The sequence below is a fragment of the Sceloporus occidentalis genome, unplaced genomic scaffold (genome assembly GCF_023333645.1).
Source record: "Sceloporus occidentalis isolate IW3139 unplaced genomic scaffold, rSceOcc1.0.p SCAF_2, whole genome shotgun sequence".
Classification (NCBI taxonomy): domain Eukaryota; kingdom Metazoa; phylum Chordata; class Lepidosauria; order Squamata; family Phrynosomatidae; genus Sceloporus; species Sceloporus occidentalis.
In genome coordinates this window covers 175076165-175091522 of record NW_028316982.1, presented here as the reverse complement: position 1 = coordinate 175091522, position 15358 = coordinate 175076165, and positions in this window count along the sequence as shown.

The following is a 15358-nucleotide window of genomic DNA, read 5'->3' as shown; positions in this document are numbered from 1 at the left end:
CATTTATGCATATAAATTAGCATATATAATCTTTATGTAAATCTCTTTGCTTCTTTTCTGTCTTTCTTACTTGGTGATGTATTTTCTCCTTTTTTTTTCTGGCTACATACAAGTTGCCATCCTACATCAAGAACAGTGGTCCCCAAACTGTGCTCTTTAAGGAATTTGGAACTTCAGCTCCCAGAAACCCAGACTATTGACCAACATAGCTGAGGCTTCTGGAAGGTGTATTACAAAATCTCTTAAAGGGCACAGTATGGGGAACCACTGATCTAGAACATGGTCTCCTATCACCAGAACCAGGCTTCAGGTCATATTGTGATATTCTGGTCTAGGTAACTTCGCTGACACATCTGTGATGATGACATCACTTTAGTGTACCACACATTTTAAAAATTAGTGCATTGGCTTATAGGGACAGGACTAAAAGTTTCCAGATTTGGGCCAAATTTACAAATAAAAATGAAAAATGAAGACGAAAGAGATTTTTTTGGAGCTTGGGAATAACTGACAGCTTCAGTCTTGGGCAGCTTATGTTAAAGTACAAAGATTGTCCTTTTACTTCAAGTGCAAAACATACTTTGCTTTAAGATTCTTATTGCAGCTGAAACTAATCCCTACAAGCTCAGAGAAGGATCAGCATTAACATTTCATATGGTAGCCAAATAAAATATGAGATTCTAAAGCTTCTTTCTAAAATAAAAGGGTGCAAAACCTGAGACTACTGTACTTATGACACCATTTTCTGAAGCTTATATAAGGACAATTCTGCAAAAGAGAGCAAAGGTTTAAATCAAGCACTAGGTTCAGCTAGAGTAGACCCATTGGATCAATAGGATTTATACAAGTATTGACTTACCATTTAGCAATGGATGCAATGGGTCTACTGCAATTAGGGCTAACAACTGGGCTTGGGCCTAGGAAAATAAAGACAGCCGATACCAAATCCAAAACTAGTAATGGGAAAAATATTATTCTGACAATGTCTGTGTTACATAGATGAAATTTGGGGGGGATGAGAATGAAAGGGAAGAAAGAAAGAAAAAACCTCTTTCTCAAATGTAACTTCTAATAACATTTATAAAACCTATGTATGTCATTTTCCAGCCAGTGACTAGGAAAAATACATCACAGTGTCAGTGGCTGCTCATCTTGTGAGGGAGTATCTTTAGTATTCATACTGAATCACTAGTGTTACAGTGAGGGTAACAAATGGGGGAGTGAGTGAGAATAAGCTGTAACCAGACAGTTTAAAAAATGGTGTAGTGGGAAACAACAAATTACGTTGCTGTTCAGGATATTCCATCCAGTTTCCCTTACCATCCAATTTTCTGTGGGGGGGAGGGGGGTCAACCAATACTCCATGGCCACACAGATTGGTCATAGAATATATCTTACATGTAGAATATATTACTTTTACAACTGCAGTATCAGCTAAAAGTGAGGCATTCCTATATTGAATGGGTCTGTTCTTTGCATTTGGCAGTTCTGCAGTTTTTAGCAGAACCCAAAGAAATTGATTTGACATCATGTGCCCCACAGACTTTTGGGAGCCTGTGGCTGTCAAAGTATTTCCACACAAGACACTGACATCATTATCTATATTAGCAATGATATATAAAAGATAGGCACTTTCTTTCCGAGACCCCATTCACATTACCATTTTTATGATGAGTAGATCCAGAGAAATTCGATGATGCAATACCGAGTCAAAGTTCCCACTATGTTTATCCCAATCAAATATCTCAGTGGCTACTTAACCCTGATGAAGTTCACATTACCATTTGTATCAATTTAAAATGGAGTCGCCATTTTGCTCGTTCTCAGGAGTTTTTTTTTAACTGTCAATCAAACGATGTGCATCTACATCACACTGTTTGGCCAACCCCACCCTCCATCAGCCTCGGAGGATGGCAATTGCAAGCCCCTCAGAATAGGGTTGCCATAACCCAGTTGCAACTGGGTTTTTCCCGGTTTTGGCGGCACCTGCCCGGTCACGGCACGGGTGCCGCCAAAAACCGGGAAAAGCCCGGTTGCAGCGGGGTTGCTAGGCAACCCTGGGGCCTCGCTGCCCTCCTCCTCCTCCACCGCGCATGGCCGCGCGGAGGAAAAGGAGGGCAGCGAGGCCTGGGGCGGAGGAGGCTGCAGGGAGGCGGCGCCTCTTGGGCGCAGCTGCACCAACCTCCCCGCCTCCCTGCACCCTCCTCGCCTCCATCCTGGTCTCCGCGGGGGCCAAGAAGGAGGCGAAGCCCCAGCCATCGCCTCCGGCTCCTCGCCTCCTTCCTGGTCCCTGCGGGGGCCAGGAACGAGGCGAGGCCGCGGCGATCGCCGCCAGCCTGCTCCCTCCTTCCTGTTCCCCGCGGGGGCCAAGAACGAGGCGAGGCCCCGATCCTGGCCTCCGATCGCGGTGAGGCCCGGGGCCCAGGCGGGGAGGAAAAGCCTCCTTAAGTGGAGGCTTTCCCTCTCCGCTTGGCCTCCGCTCCCCGCCGTGATTGCGAGGGAAAATGTAGGACATAATTTTCAAATGTAGGACACATTTTTGTGTGTCCTACATTTGAAAATTTTGTCCTACATTTTTCCCGGTTTGGAGGTCCGGCGCTATGGCAACCCTACCTCAGAACAACCCTTAGCAAGAAACTCTGGGATAGGTTAGACCTGGGGGAAGTCACACTCTCTCAGCCATATAATAATATAATCCCTCAGCAATATAATATGTGTGCGAGAGCTTTAGTTTGCACCAACTTGGGAGAAGAGCCTGTTCTGGCTTTTTCCTTGGGAAAGAGGAAAAAACAAGCCCTAACCCACAACTCCACTGATAGAGTTTTTTTAAAAAAATATCAAGCAAATCATGCACACTTTGTCATACTGATGACATGAGTATTTAAAGGTGCACCCTACTGTGGCCATGCAATAGCAAATGTGTGCCTAAGCGGTCAATTTTTATTTTAAAAAAAACACTAATGATAAAATTCAAAGATATAGCTATGTTAGTCTGTAAAATCAGTATGCCGAGAGATCTTGTAGCACCTCTGAGACTAACTGAAAGAAAGAAATCGGCAGCATGAGCTCTCATAGACGTCAGTCTACTTCCTCAGATGCATTTGGTGGAGTGTAAGCCAAGCACAGTCTCTCTCATATGTGTGTGTGTGTGTGTGTGTGTGTATATGCCATTGGTATGTGAGGATGTCAATTCAAATTACAAATCCTTTGTGTATGGAAATGAAGTTGCAGGTCCAGTTTTGACAATAGTTGTTAGTACACAAAGACATAGGAAACTGGTCTTTGTGTATGGAGATGAACTGGCAGATTCAGTTTTGCAATGGAACTAGCCTGTGGTGAGGGGAACTGAACAAAAGAGCTACAAAGGTAGATTGGAAAGAGAGACAGAAGAACTGGAATTCATCCAAACTAGAGTCCCTCAGCAATGGATTAAAGAACAAAGACAATTGTTTCCTGACACACTATGCAACTTCAACACTATCCTCATGAGGGTGCCTTACATTAATTTGTTCCCTAAATGGGTTCTTGGGTAGATTAAGCCTGGAAGTCAAGATGATCAAACTGAGGCTGTTGTATTTTGGCCACATCATGAGAAGGCATAACTCATTAGAAAATATGATAATGCTAGGAAAGGTGGAAGGAAGCAGAAAGAGAGGAAAACTGCATGCTAAATGGATAAAGACTCTTAGGGGGGTCAAGGGTGTGGATTTACAGGAATTAAGCAGATTGTGGAAGATAGGAAGACTAGGAGATGTCTCATCCACAGGGTCACCATGAGTTGGGGTCAACTCAAGGGCAGTTAACAAGAATAACAAAAGGGTGCAAAAGCAAAAGTTTGAACCAAAATGAGCCTGCCTACGGTAGCTAGTAAAAGTAACTGCCAGTTTAAATTACACATAAGGACCACATTCTCTTACCATGATATCCTCAACTGGTGCTCTACTCAGAATGCCACCACCAACATCAGAGATGAAACAGGTGAGAATAAAAGGAGAATGTTTCTTTTCTTGTCTTGATGATTAAAATTGAATCCACATGGAGGACCATCTGTGTGGGTTTTTTAAGGGATTAGTTGAAGACATATTTATTCTCTCAGGCATTTTGATGGTATGAGTTTTAAATACTAGCATGGTGCTATATTTGAAGCCCCACTGTTTTTAATGGATATTTAATTGTTGTTTGTTTATTGGTTTTAATTGAGCTGTTACTCATTTCATGATTGTGTGGGATTTTTGTTTGTTTTGTTTACATGGATTGGAAACATCTCTGGGACAGTTATTGGAAAGGGAGGCATAAAAATGCCTTAAATGACATAAAATAAAAATAAATAAACAAAGCAAACTTTGGACTCTTTCACACAGCCCCATACTCACAGCAGTCAAGCTAGTAAAAATAAAATGGGAACATACAGCTTTCAAGGCAGCCATCACCGTACCTTCTCTTAATTGCACAACTGGGGTTGCTGCTCCCATCACACTCTCTTCCTGACTCTCCCTTAACCCCACCTTATGCCATACCCAGCATGCTTTTAAATCCCCCCCACTTATTTCTTATCTCTACATGCATCTGAGGAAGTAGACTGAAGTTTACAAAGGCTCATGCTGCCAACTTCTTTACTTATGTTAGTCTCAAAGGTGCTACACCAGGGGTAGGCAACCTGTGGCCCGCGGGCCGGATGCGGCCCGGCGAGGCCTTGGGACTGGCCCAGCCTGGTCCTGCCGCCGATTGCTGCTGGGGCCTTTGGGGGGCAATTGTCTATAGAAGCCTCAGAAACATGCATTTATATTAACATTTTTTTAAAAATCGGCAAATTTTTTCGTGTGTCCTCCATTTTTTTTTTTAAAGTGTCTTCCATTTGAAAATTTTGTCCTACATTTGTCCTGGTTTATTTATATATTTAATTTTTTTTAAAAAAAAATTAATTCTTTATTTTTTGGCTTTGGCCCCCCAGTTGTCTGAGGGACAGCAACCCGGCCCCCGGCTCAAAAAGGTTGCCTACCCCTGTGCTACATGATCTCTCTACATACTGATTCTACAGACTAGCACACCTATATCTTTGAATTCTACACTTATTTCATGCAATTCCATAACTCTGCTACCACAATTGTGTTAAAAGAAAGGGGGGGGGGGGGAAAGAAATGGAAAAAAGGTAATAAAGGTAATCCAGAATAGCAAAGGGGAGGGAGGAGGAGACACTAATGTGACTCACAATTGTGCAACTGACCTGGGAGTGATGTTTTGCACCTGGGAGAAAAGTCATTTATAGGTTTCCACTATCAATGAAAAGGGATGGGTTGGGGACAGTATAGCTATGGGTCAGAGGCTGTATTATGTTATGAGTATGGCTAATACCAATCCTTTCCTGGTGTAATCACAGTTTAAAAGTTAAATGTAGTAAATGTCCTTTTAACCAAAAAAAAATATTACACAGGGAGGCTAACCTCTATCTAGTAAGTTCATTTTAAAAAGCTTTTAACTGTGGTAAGATGGCCTAATCTCTGAAAAAAAAATCAGTGTAAGTAGGGGTGCCAGAGGTCATTTTTTCACACCTGCAGCTTTGAGCAGACTTATTTTGCAAACTCTGGCCTTGTACAGACTGGCGCAAAGTTCTGGCCTATGGCTGATTTTAGGGCATGGTCCACACGCTCCCAAGCCCTACCGCACCATCATGATTCGCCCCTGTCCACACGGAGGCCACCATAATGACGTACATGCGGTGCAGCATCTAAACACTCCGGCACTGTGTGGACATCATTAGTGCATGCGAGGGTAGAATTGGCACCCCACGCATGGCAAAACAAAAGAACCCGCCGGGAGTGGGTTCTTTTTAAGGCTCCCGGAGGCTGTAGTGTTTGGTTGCTGTGGCCTCCTTCCGAGGGAGAAAGGGGCAGCATCTCAGCACCCCTTTCTCCCCATCTGTACAGGCCCTCTGTTTTCTTCCACAGTCCTGCAAAAATTGAGGGTGGAAAACTTTTTTAAAAATGTATGCTGGTTTTATAGGAATTTGGCATTCTAAATCAAAAAATGACCTCAGATTAGCTCCATCACCTACAGTTTTTTTTTCACAACTTGCTTTGACCTTTCTATGTTGTAATACGTGACTGAAAGAAATGATCCTGCAAAGAGTAAAAATGGAGTTAAAGTCTTCTAATAGACTTTCAAAGTGCTTTAATTTGCTGATATGAAACACAAAAAGCCATTCAAAAGCACTAAAAGAAATCTCTCTGGAACATCAGTGTCCAATTCTAATCAAAGCTGAGTAACAACTGAATTGATAAAAATATTGAATTTGTGAAAGAATTATGTGGGATACAACATTTTTATTGTGTTTTTCTAATTAAGCACTAAAAACTGCTGAAATAGAGAGGGGGGGGATTTCATTGTAGACCTGTGTTGTGTGATTGCTTGCTTGGAATTAATGCAGTTCTAATGTTTTCAGATGAAGAGATCAAACACTCTGCCATGATGGGCAAAATGTTGATCCTAAATGAGGGGTTGCAGAAATCAATACTCCACTTTTGTGTTTGACAGTATTTCATTTGGTCATTGTAGAAAGATGCCTTTCTCATAGGCACACACTGAGCTTACTTAGTAAAATCACAAAGGGCATATGAAGGGAATGCTAAAGCCAAATTAAAGGGCATATTTTATATGGTTGACATACTCCCCAAAAAGAGAAAAAAAGATGAAGCCACAGTGTGAGTGCTTGTAAAGCTGTGTTGTTTCTGCACACTACCGCCACCAAGCATTGCGTGACAGGGCAGGGCCTGTGTGCTTTCAAGTTACAGTTGCTAAGCAGTGGCTATGGAGGGGAAACAGACCTGGATTCTAATGGCAATCCAAGACATTTTGCTACCTGAGTTGGGTAGAAAAATCTCTTTCATTAAGGTGTGTATACAGTACACCCTCCATATCCACAGATTCTTTATCTACAGATTCAACCATCCACAGCTTGAACATATTTTTAAAATATATAAAGTCCAAAAAGTAGACCATGTTTTTGCTATTCTATATAAGGGACATCAGTTTACTATTCCACTGTATTTATTGGAACTTGAGCATCCATGGATTTTGGTATGCATAGTGGGGCAGGTTCCTGGAACCAAACCCTAACGGATACCATGGGTCTACTGCAGTACCCAAACTAGCTAAATAATTTAGGAAGCAGAAAACCTTTACTGGTAAAAATACAATATTAAATAACTAACATTTATGCTCTCATTTAAGAGTTCTATGGTTACCATGGACTACCACAAAGACAAATCAATGGGTTTTACAGCAAATCAATCCTGAACTCTCATGGAAGTAAAGATGACTAAACATAGACTGTTGTGTGGTAGAATGGTTAAAATTCAGAATTTTACTTGCTCAGAAACTGAAGATTATAGTGCTAAAAATTATAGAGCAAAAGTTGATATTGTAGGTCATGTCAAATGTTCTGTTTAGGAATGTAAACAATTTGGAAATGGCTCCTAACTTAAGATTCTAACCCAAATAAAAGGAAGTACTGCATAAACAGTTTAAGGACACTGAAACAAAACATATAGATAAAAGATTGATTGATGGCTAACCCATAAGGAATAGAGACGTACTGTATGTTAGGATATCCAATGAATATACAGGGGTGTAAATGTTTAATTCAGTGTAACCAATGAAATGTGATTTGGTGTTTCCTTTGTTCAAAATGCTATAAAAACTTGGTTCACTTTGAATTCGTGGTCCAGATAATTTGGATGAATTTCCTACTGGGTACAATGCTGCAGCAATAAAAATATTTCCTTTCCAATCGACTCCTTGGCCTCCCTGCTGATTTCTGGTTAAAATTCTGGGATTAAAATAATCAATAATCTATAACAGTTGTACTCTGGATGTGTCATGAGAAGGCATGAATCACCAAAAAAGAAAATAATGCTTGCTAAGGTAGAAGGCAGTAGGAAAAGAGGATGATGGATAGACTTAATCAAGGAAGCCACTCCCCTAAGTTAGCAAGAGCTGCTGATAACAGGATGACTTGGATGTCTTTCACTGATAAGTCAATGTTGACTTGACACCAGTTGAAAACAAATGCTTCCATTACATGACCCACCAAATCTGCAGCCTCAGGAAGCGCTTTCATTCTGACAAATAATAGGGTTGGCCCTACCTGAATCACACAGTGTATACTCTGACACTTTGAAATTTATAGATAGAGGTATACAGCAGTGTGGTACCTGAAGTCAACAGCATCCATAGAGAGCTATAACCATTCCAAGGGTGTGGCACAGCAGATCATGCACTCAAGTTGTCAGACCAGGTCCATTGCTTTCTTGAACCAAACAGGGCAAGTAGAACTGAATAACAGACTCAAAAAACAAATTGTCCCTTGAACTGAATACCCACCACTAGGGGCTCAATAAGTGGTCTGGAGGTAAGTTACACTGAAGGAGGGAAAGGGCCCCAGTTCATCAGTTCATTCTGTTGAACACAAGGTTCTTTCATAAGAGAGAATTATAGCACTATGATTCCACTTTAACTACCACAGCTGCATCCTATGGAATCCTGTGATTTCTAATTTGGTGAAATCAGAGCTCTGTAGTAAAATGAAATCGTTGGCGCGTTACAGACCGCCCAAAAGCGGGCGGTCTGCTGCTGCTGTCATTAGCAGCACTGAGAAGCCCCAGCAGCCAGACCATGAGGCTTCCCGGCGCAGCTAAAAAGAAGCGCCGAAAAGGCGCTTCTTGCCACCCGGAAGTGGCACAACGAGGCGCTAGTCACTTCCGCCACGCGACATCTGGATGCTATGCGTCCGAGACGTCAAGATGGCGCCCCCCGTGTGGACGGGTGCCGCCATTTAGTACACGCTCCGCGCGTGCTAGGGTCAGGGGCCATTAGGAAGGTAAGACCCTTCCTAACCCTAGCACGCACCTTCCTAACCCTAGTACACGCAGAGCGCGTACTTTTTGGCGGTCTGTAACGCGCCATAGTGTTGTAATTGTGTAGTGTGAAAGGGCCCAAGCCTAACAAGGTAGGACCCCCTATCTTGCGGTCTTTTTGCATTGTGAATACTCTGATGAGCTTAATAATCAGTTATGGGCCTGAATGCTAAAGTTCTGAGATAGTTAATTCACAAGTGCATACGTATATGTGGCTGTGTGTATATCCCTAGATGGTATGAGTATGTGTGTGTGTATATATCCCTGAGTGACAGGCTATTGAATATCTGAACCAGTTCTGTCTATGATGTTTTATCTATGACAGCAATTGCCCTTCCTTTTAGAATTGCCTGAGGCTTTTTCTTCCTAATCTTTAGCCCCTTGTGACTTGCTACATCCATGCCAATGCCCTTTTCTCCTCATAGCCAACCAGAGGCTTCCTGCTTCATCAAACAACTAGGTTCTTTCTGCAGGCCTCTATGTATGGAAGTCTCCCCCCCCCCCCTTGATTCTGATGCTTCCTTTCTCCTAAAAAACTCAAGGTAATATCTCTCAGCCCACATTTTCTCTATACAGCATCCCTGTGATGTAGATATGCCGAAAGGAAATAACTGGCCTGCCAACCAATGAGTTTCATGGCTGAGTGGCAAACTGAACATTGTTGTTTGTTGTTATAGGCCTTCAAGTCAACTATGACTTACAGAAACCCTATAATGGGGTTTTCTTGGCAAGGTTTATTCAAAGGAGATTTGCCATTGCATTCCTCTTTGCCTGAAAGAGTGTGGCTCACCCAAGGTCACTTACTGGGTTTCCATGGTCCTAGTCACCCGAGATTGTCCTAGCCCTTCACTGAAACCACTACATCACACTGGCTGCAGAAATATATATGGATCTTTACAATCTTATGAGTGCAACACAGACTCTTGTGCCATAGTCACATTTCCCTACTCTTTTTCTTTCCTGCTATCTCATCCTGCAGTCTGTTTTAGATCATGAGCTCCCTGAAAGCATGGAGGCATGGTTGTGTTTTCTCATATGATTAAGCAAATCACTCATATATGCCAGTTCTTGATGGCACTGTCATTGGCTGGTAAACAGGCTGGTGAAAATGAAGCCTGCATGTAATAGAGATCTATATGTGCACTCCTACACTTGATGTCCATGGAACTGCCTTAAATGCAACCTGATTGTGCCAATGCCAACAAATTCTTTCCTAAGAATATAAAAAGTAGTTCCCTTAGATTCAGAGGCAATTTGTGTCATGCAGAACTAGATCTACAATGTAGGTTATGGCACAATGTTGTCACCTACACAATGGTAGAAAATGCCCCTAATTTTCCCAATAAACAAAACAAAATGAAAAAGAAATAAATAAAACAAAATGAAAAAATAGCTGAAATAAAAAATCTACTGGCAAATATACTGAATTTTGTTATTGGGGTGCTTTTTGTGTCCAGCTCATTTTAATGTATTGGAACAAAAAATAAAATGAAAAAAATCATATACTCTTCCTTCCTTCCTTCCTTTCTTCCTTCCTTCCTTTTTAACAAACCATGATGCAGCAAAACAACAGTAATGTGTGAGGGTTCTCCCTCTTTGAGCGAAATGAAATTAATTTCATTGGGGAGACATTGGAATACCTTGCAATATGAGAGTTATATATTTTATATGATTTAATTTGATTTGATTTGATTCCATTTCATGTTTTCTGGCTCACAGTGTCAACACAGTTGATTCTGCATGCATAAACAGTCCTTTGAATATTTTTATACTCTGTAATACTTTTGAATTCTCCTTGCAGGCCAAAAAATACTGCACAATTCATGAAAGGCAAGTTTGTTTATCCTAGCATTAGAAAGAAAGAAAGAAAGAAAGAAAGAAAGAAAGAAAGAAAGAAAGATGGCTCTCTGGGAGCAAGACTGGGAGCAAGATGGGGAGAGTTTGGAGAAGTTATTATTGGTGCATAGATCATAGCTAACATTCATAGGAATCTGGAAGTGCATAATGTCTAAATTCTCCCTTTCATCTGGTAAATGAAATGGCTCAGATGCATCCCTCTCAAATGGGCAGATTTTAAAAACCTCCCAAAAGCCAGACATGAGACAAGATAAACAGAATCTGAGTTGACAGGCCATCCTAGCCACCTGGGAACCCCAGAGGCAGACCCCAAGCCAGCAACATGATTGCCAGTGGAAGGGCCAATGGATCCAGATGGCTGTGCTGAAAAGAAGAACTCACTGTTGACAAGCTTCAAAACAAAGGAGTTATTTGGGGCCAGGTTCTGGAGTGCTGCTGCTGCTGCTAACAACTCTGCCTGAGCTATAGAAATGAAGACGAACAAAGTACAGCTTCTTCCCCAAAGCAGATTTGAATTCATCCCACTGTGTGGATTGTGCTAAACACTGGCTTGAGTTATCTGTATATCAAAAAACTATCAATTCCACCCGAGGAAGAGCTCAGAAAAGTTACAACTCCCAGAATCCCCTTACAGTTCTGGGACACTAAAAACAAAACAGTTTGTTTCTCAGGTTTCGACTTTTGTAACAGGTCAGGCATACCAGATGGACTTTGACCTAAGAGACCTGGCTCACTATTTGTCTTTTGGCAAATCTCAGGTTGAACTCCCTCAGTTATTCTAACAAATGTATATGTTTTTGGGAGCCAGAAACCATTTCATCGGTTGCAAAGGAGTGTCTGCAATTCAGTGGTCCAATGCAGGCCCTGGATACAGCAGTTCCGTATATGGTTCCACTAGGGCTGGAGAGAGCATTCTCGAATCTTTGGAGACAGAATGCTACATCTGCACTCTTGAAATGTAGTTTGACATCAGTTTAACTGCCATGGCTCAATGCTGTAGAATCTTGGGATATACAGTTTGTTGTGGCACCAGAGGTCTCTGGCAGAGAAGGCTAAATATCTCACAAAACTACAAATACCAGAATTCCATAGCATTGAACTATAGTGTCAAACTGGATTATTTCTCCAGTGCAGACAGTACCAATACCTGGCTGGTCCACTGGTCTGACTGAGCATAAGGCTGATAGGCTCTCATGATCCCTTAAAAAATATTCCACAAACATTTCTTAAGCTTTAAGGTATCCCAAAAGACTATCACTGATTTTGGAGAAGGATTCATTATAGTAAATAAGTAGTATAGTAAATAATGGAAAAGCTGAGCATTTTTCATCTATCTAAACTGATTATGATGGCTGTGTGAAAGTGGTGGTGGTGATGATTGGGAAAATAACATTCAATAAGGAGTATGCATGTTAATAACTTTAAAAGTATCTTGACCTGTGCAGGCATGGTACCTCTCTATTGTGTGTTGACAGTATTATGGCTTCTGACAGCAACATAATTAGCAAACATAATGGCAACTTAATATGTGTGTGTGGGGGGGGGGGTCTCAACCAATTTCAACAAAAAATTGATTTGATTTTCAAAACTCAATAAAAGTTTTTTAAAATATATTAAACCTTTGCTGCTAATATTACAGACTCTGGCTATGTATTATTAAAAGTCAGATTTAATTTACCATGAAAATTTCTTTTGAAATAAAGTAAAACACAAGCCATGAAAAGACCATTAATTAAGCCCACCAGTTAGGAGCAATGCAAAGCAGGAAACTCACTAGTTTGGATACAATTTTTGAATTAGTAAAGATCCACTGGATGAAGGAATGAGGAAATTTTGGCTGATCTCCCCCTTTTTCGGTGAAAATCTGAACCAGGATGTTGGATGAGAACTGTTGTGGGAGCCTATAGGGTGAAGAGGGCAAAGTACTGAAAAGAGGGACTTGTCAAAATATTTGGATGTGTAGTTTATGTAGTTATGTCATAGACAACAATCACAACTATAAGTGCATGTGTGTATATGTGTACATCTGTGTGCGCTGAAACTGCCTGTTGACTTAGGGTGACCCACACATTTTGTAGGGTTTTCTTAGACAAGGAATACTCAGGGGTTGTTTTGCCAGTTCCTGCCTCTGAAAGTGTTCCCTGCAGCACCTGGTATTCATTGGCAGTCTCCCGTCCAAGTACTAACCAGGGCTGGACCTACTTAGCTTCCAGGATCAGACAGGATCTAGTGCCTTTAGGTTATTTAGGCCTTAGAACTACAAGATGTGTCTGCATTTGACTAGAAATCAAAATTTAATGGAGAAGATCATGGAACTTATTCACAAGTCATGCCCTGACAGATACATGTTTATCCTCATGTGGATGGCTCTTGATATGTCCACCACAGGAATAACAGACAAGGAGCACAAACATTTGGGATGTTCTCCTGCAGATCATCCAGTAATCTCAGTGGCGTCCTAAAAATGCCTCAGTGTGTTGTGGTCAAAGCTTAGCCTGCTGCATTATATTTAGCTGATTGACCATCCAATGGGTTGGGTTCAGAATCTACCTGCAGTTCTGGGCACACTTACACTTATATACACCACAGCCCATCCCATTCAATAGGATCCCTTGACCCTCTGCGTATCATTTTCTGGATGAAAGAGAAGGTGGAGGCAAGGAATTCCACTTCTGCCAAGCTAGCTGCATAAGGCTGGATCTGAATCAGATCCACAGACTTGAAAGGAGCACCATTTTTAAGGACCTCTGAAAATGCAAGCATACTATAGGTCTCCTTTCAAAAGCAAGGCCATTTTTTTTCAATTATGTTAAGCATCTAGAGCTACTGAAAACTTACTTTTCCTGCACTTTTATGCTATATTATAATAAAAATGAAACACATAGAACATTTAGTAACCATGAAGTGTATATTCTAACAGAATTAATTAGGCTGAGTTTTAGCATTTCATGGAATAAATTAGAACTAAGGGTAATCATTAATATTTATCACGTATCTTTTTCCCCTTAGATAACCTCCATGAAAAATGTTAGCAAAGGGTTTTGAGAACAGCTATTGAATAATTACTTCAGATATGGAGAATTTAGCATATTAAGAAACATATTGTTTATTTATTTAATTTCTAATACCTTGGCATATATTTCAAAGAAAACCTCTCCATGGAATCCTCATATAGAAACTACCAAAGCAGTAGCCTTGAGATCTATTGGAGCAATCCTCAGATTTTATAACATTGCCGGGGGTCACCTGGTTGTTCCAGCCCAGATTCTCTATGGTGCTGCTGTATGGGGATGGGATGATTCTCAGATGTCTCAACTGGAGTCCCTCCAGAACACTTTTCTTAAGAAACTGTTAAGATTTCCCCAGAGTATTCTGGCAATTTGGTGTGGGCAGATGTACTCCAGCAGCTCTAGTTTGACCTCACATTAATTTTGTTTTATTTAATTACTGTACTGGATAATAGTAAAAGATTCCTCAGTTAGAGGTTTCCCCAAGTTATGCTTTAAACAGCTATCTAACTGTGAAGTTTGGAATTCAGGATATCACAAGTTGCATGAATTGTATCCTATTCCACCTGACAATTTTCTTATCTTGAATTCTAAAGAGAGGCTTCAGAAATACATCTTCCCCATGTTGCTCAATTGGACAGACAGGCTATTAATAATTCTAAGTTTTCAAACTTTATCATCAAAGGGCTATTTATTTGACAAAGCTCACCTTCCCAAAAGTTAGGTGCGTTCCGGACAGGCCCTATGGGGCACCGTTGTTACGCGTGAGGGGCGGCACTTCCTGACGTGCCTTGTCCCTCGCACATAACAAGTACATCAAAATAGCGGCTGCATATAGACGGGCGCCGCCATTTTGATGTCGCAAACGCACAGCGTCCGGACATCACGCGCCGGAAGTGGCGCCACGAGTGCGCGCCTCGTGCCTTGCAGCGCCTCTTCCGGGGCACAGGAAGAAGCCCCATTTTGGAGCTTCTTTCTTGCTGCGCCCGGGAACCGCGCGGTTTGGCTGCTGCGGTTCCCAGACGCAGCAACCGGCAGCAATGCGAGACCGCCCGTTTTGGGCGGTCTGTAGCGCGCCCTAGGCAAGCTTTTACAGCCCTTCATTTCCAGAGCATGCTTACAGCTGCGATTGATGGCAGATATTTGCACACCCTTTTGACCCTCTGCCTATGCATTTGTGGGATCCCATAAATTGAAGATTTGCATCACTATTTGTTTTCTTGTTCATTATATTGTGACCTGAGAATCAAATTTCTGGGACCTGTTCTGCCTCATTTGGATTCTAATACTATTTCAGGAGTTTATCAAATGGGAGGAATTTCTCTTAAATTCAAATGAAAAGAAAGTGGGGCCAAAACGCATTCATTTAAAGTCACTAGTTTTGCGCAATTACGTGAATACGCATTGCATTTGAACTGGCTCCCCACTGCCCAAAAATAGCATGCCATTGTCCAAATTTGTGTGTTGCAGTCTATCACGCAATAACATGAAACCACATGATTGAGTTTGGACTGACTTCCCATTGCCCGAATTTGTGTGTAGTGGGTTATCATGCAATAACGTTAGACCCCATGATTGCGT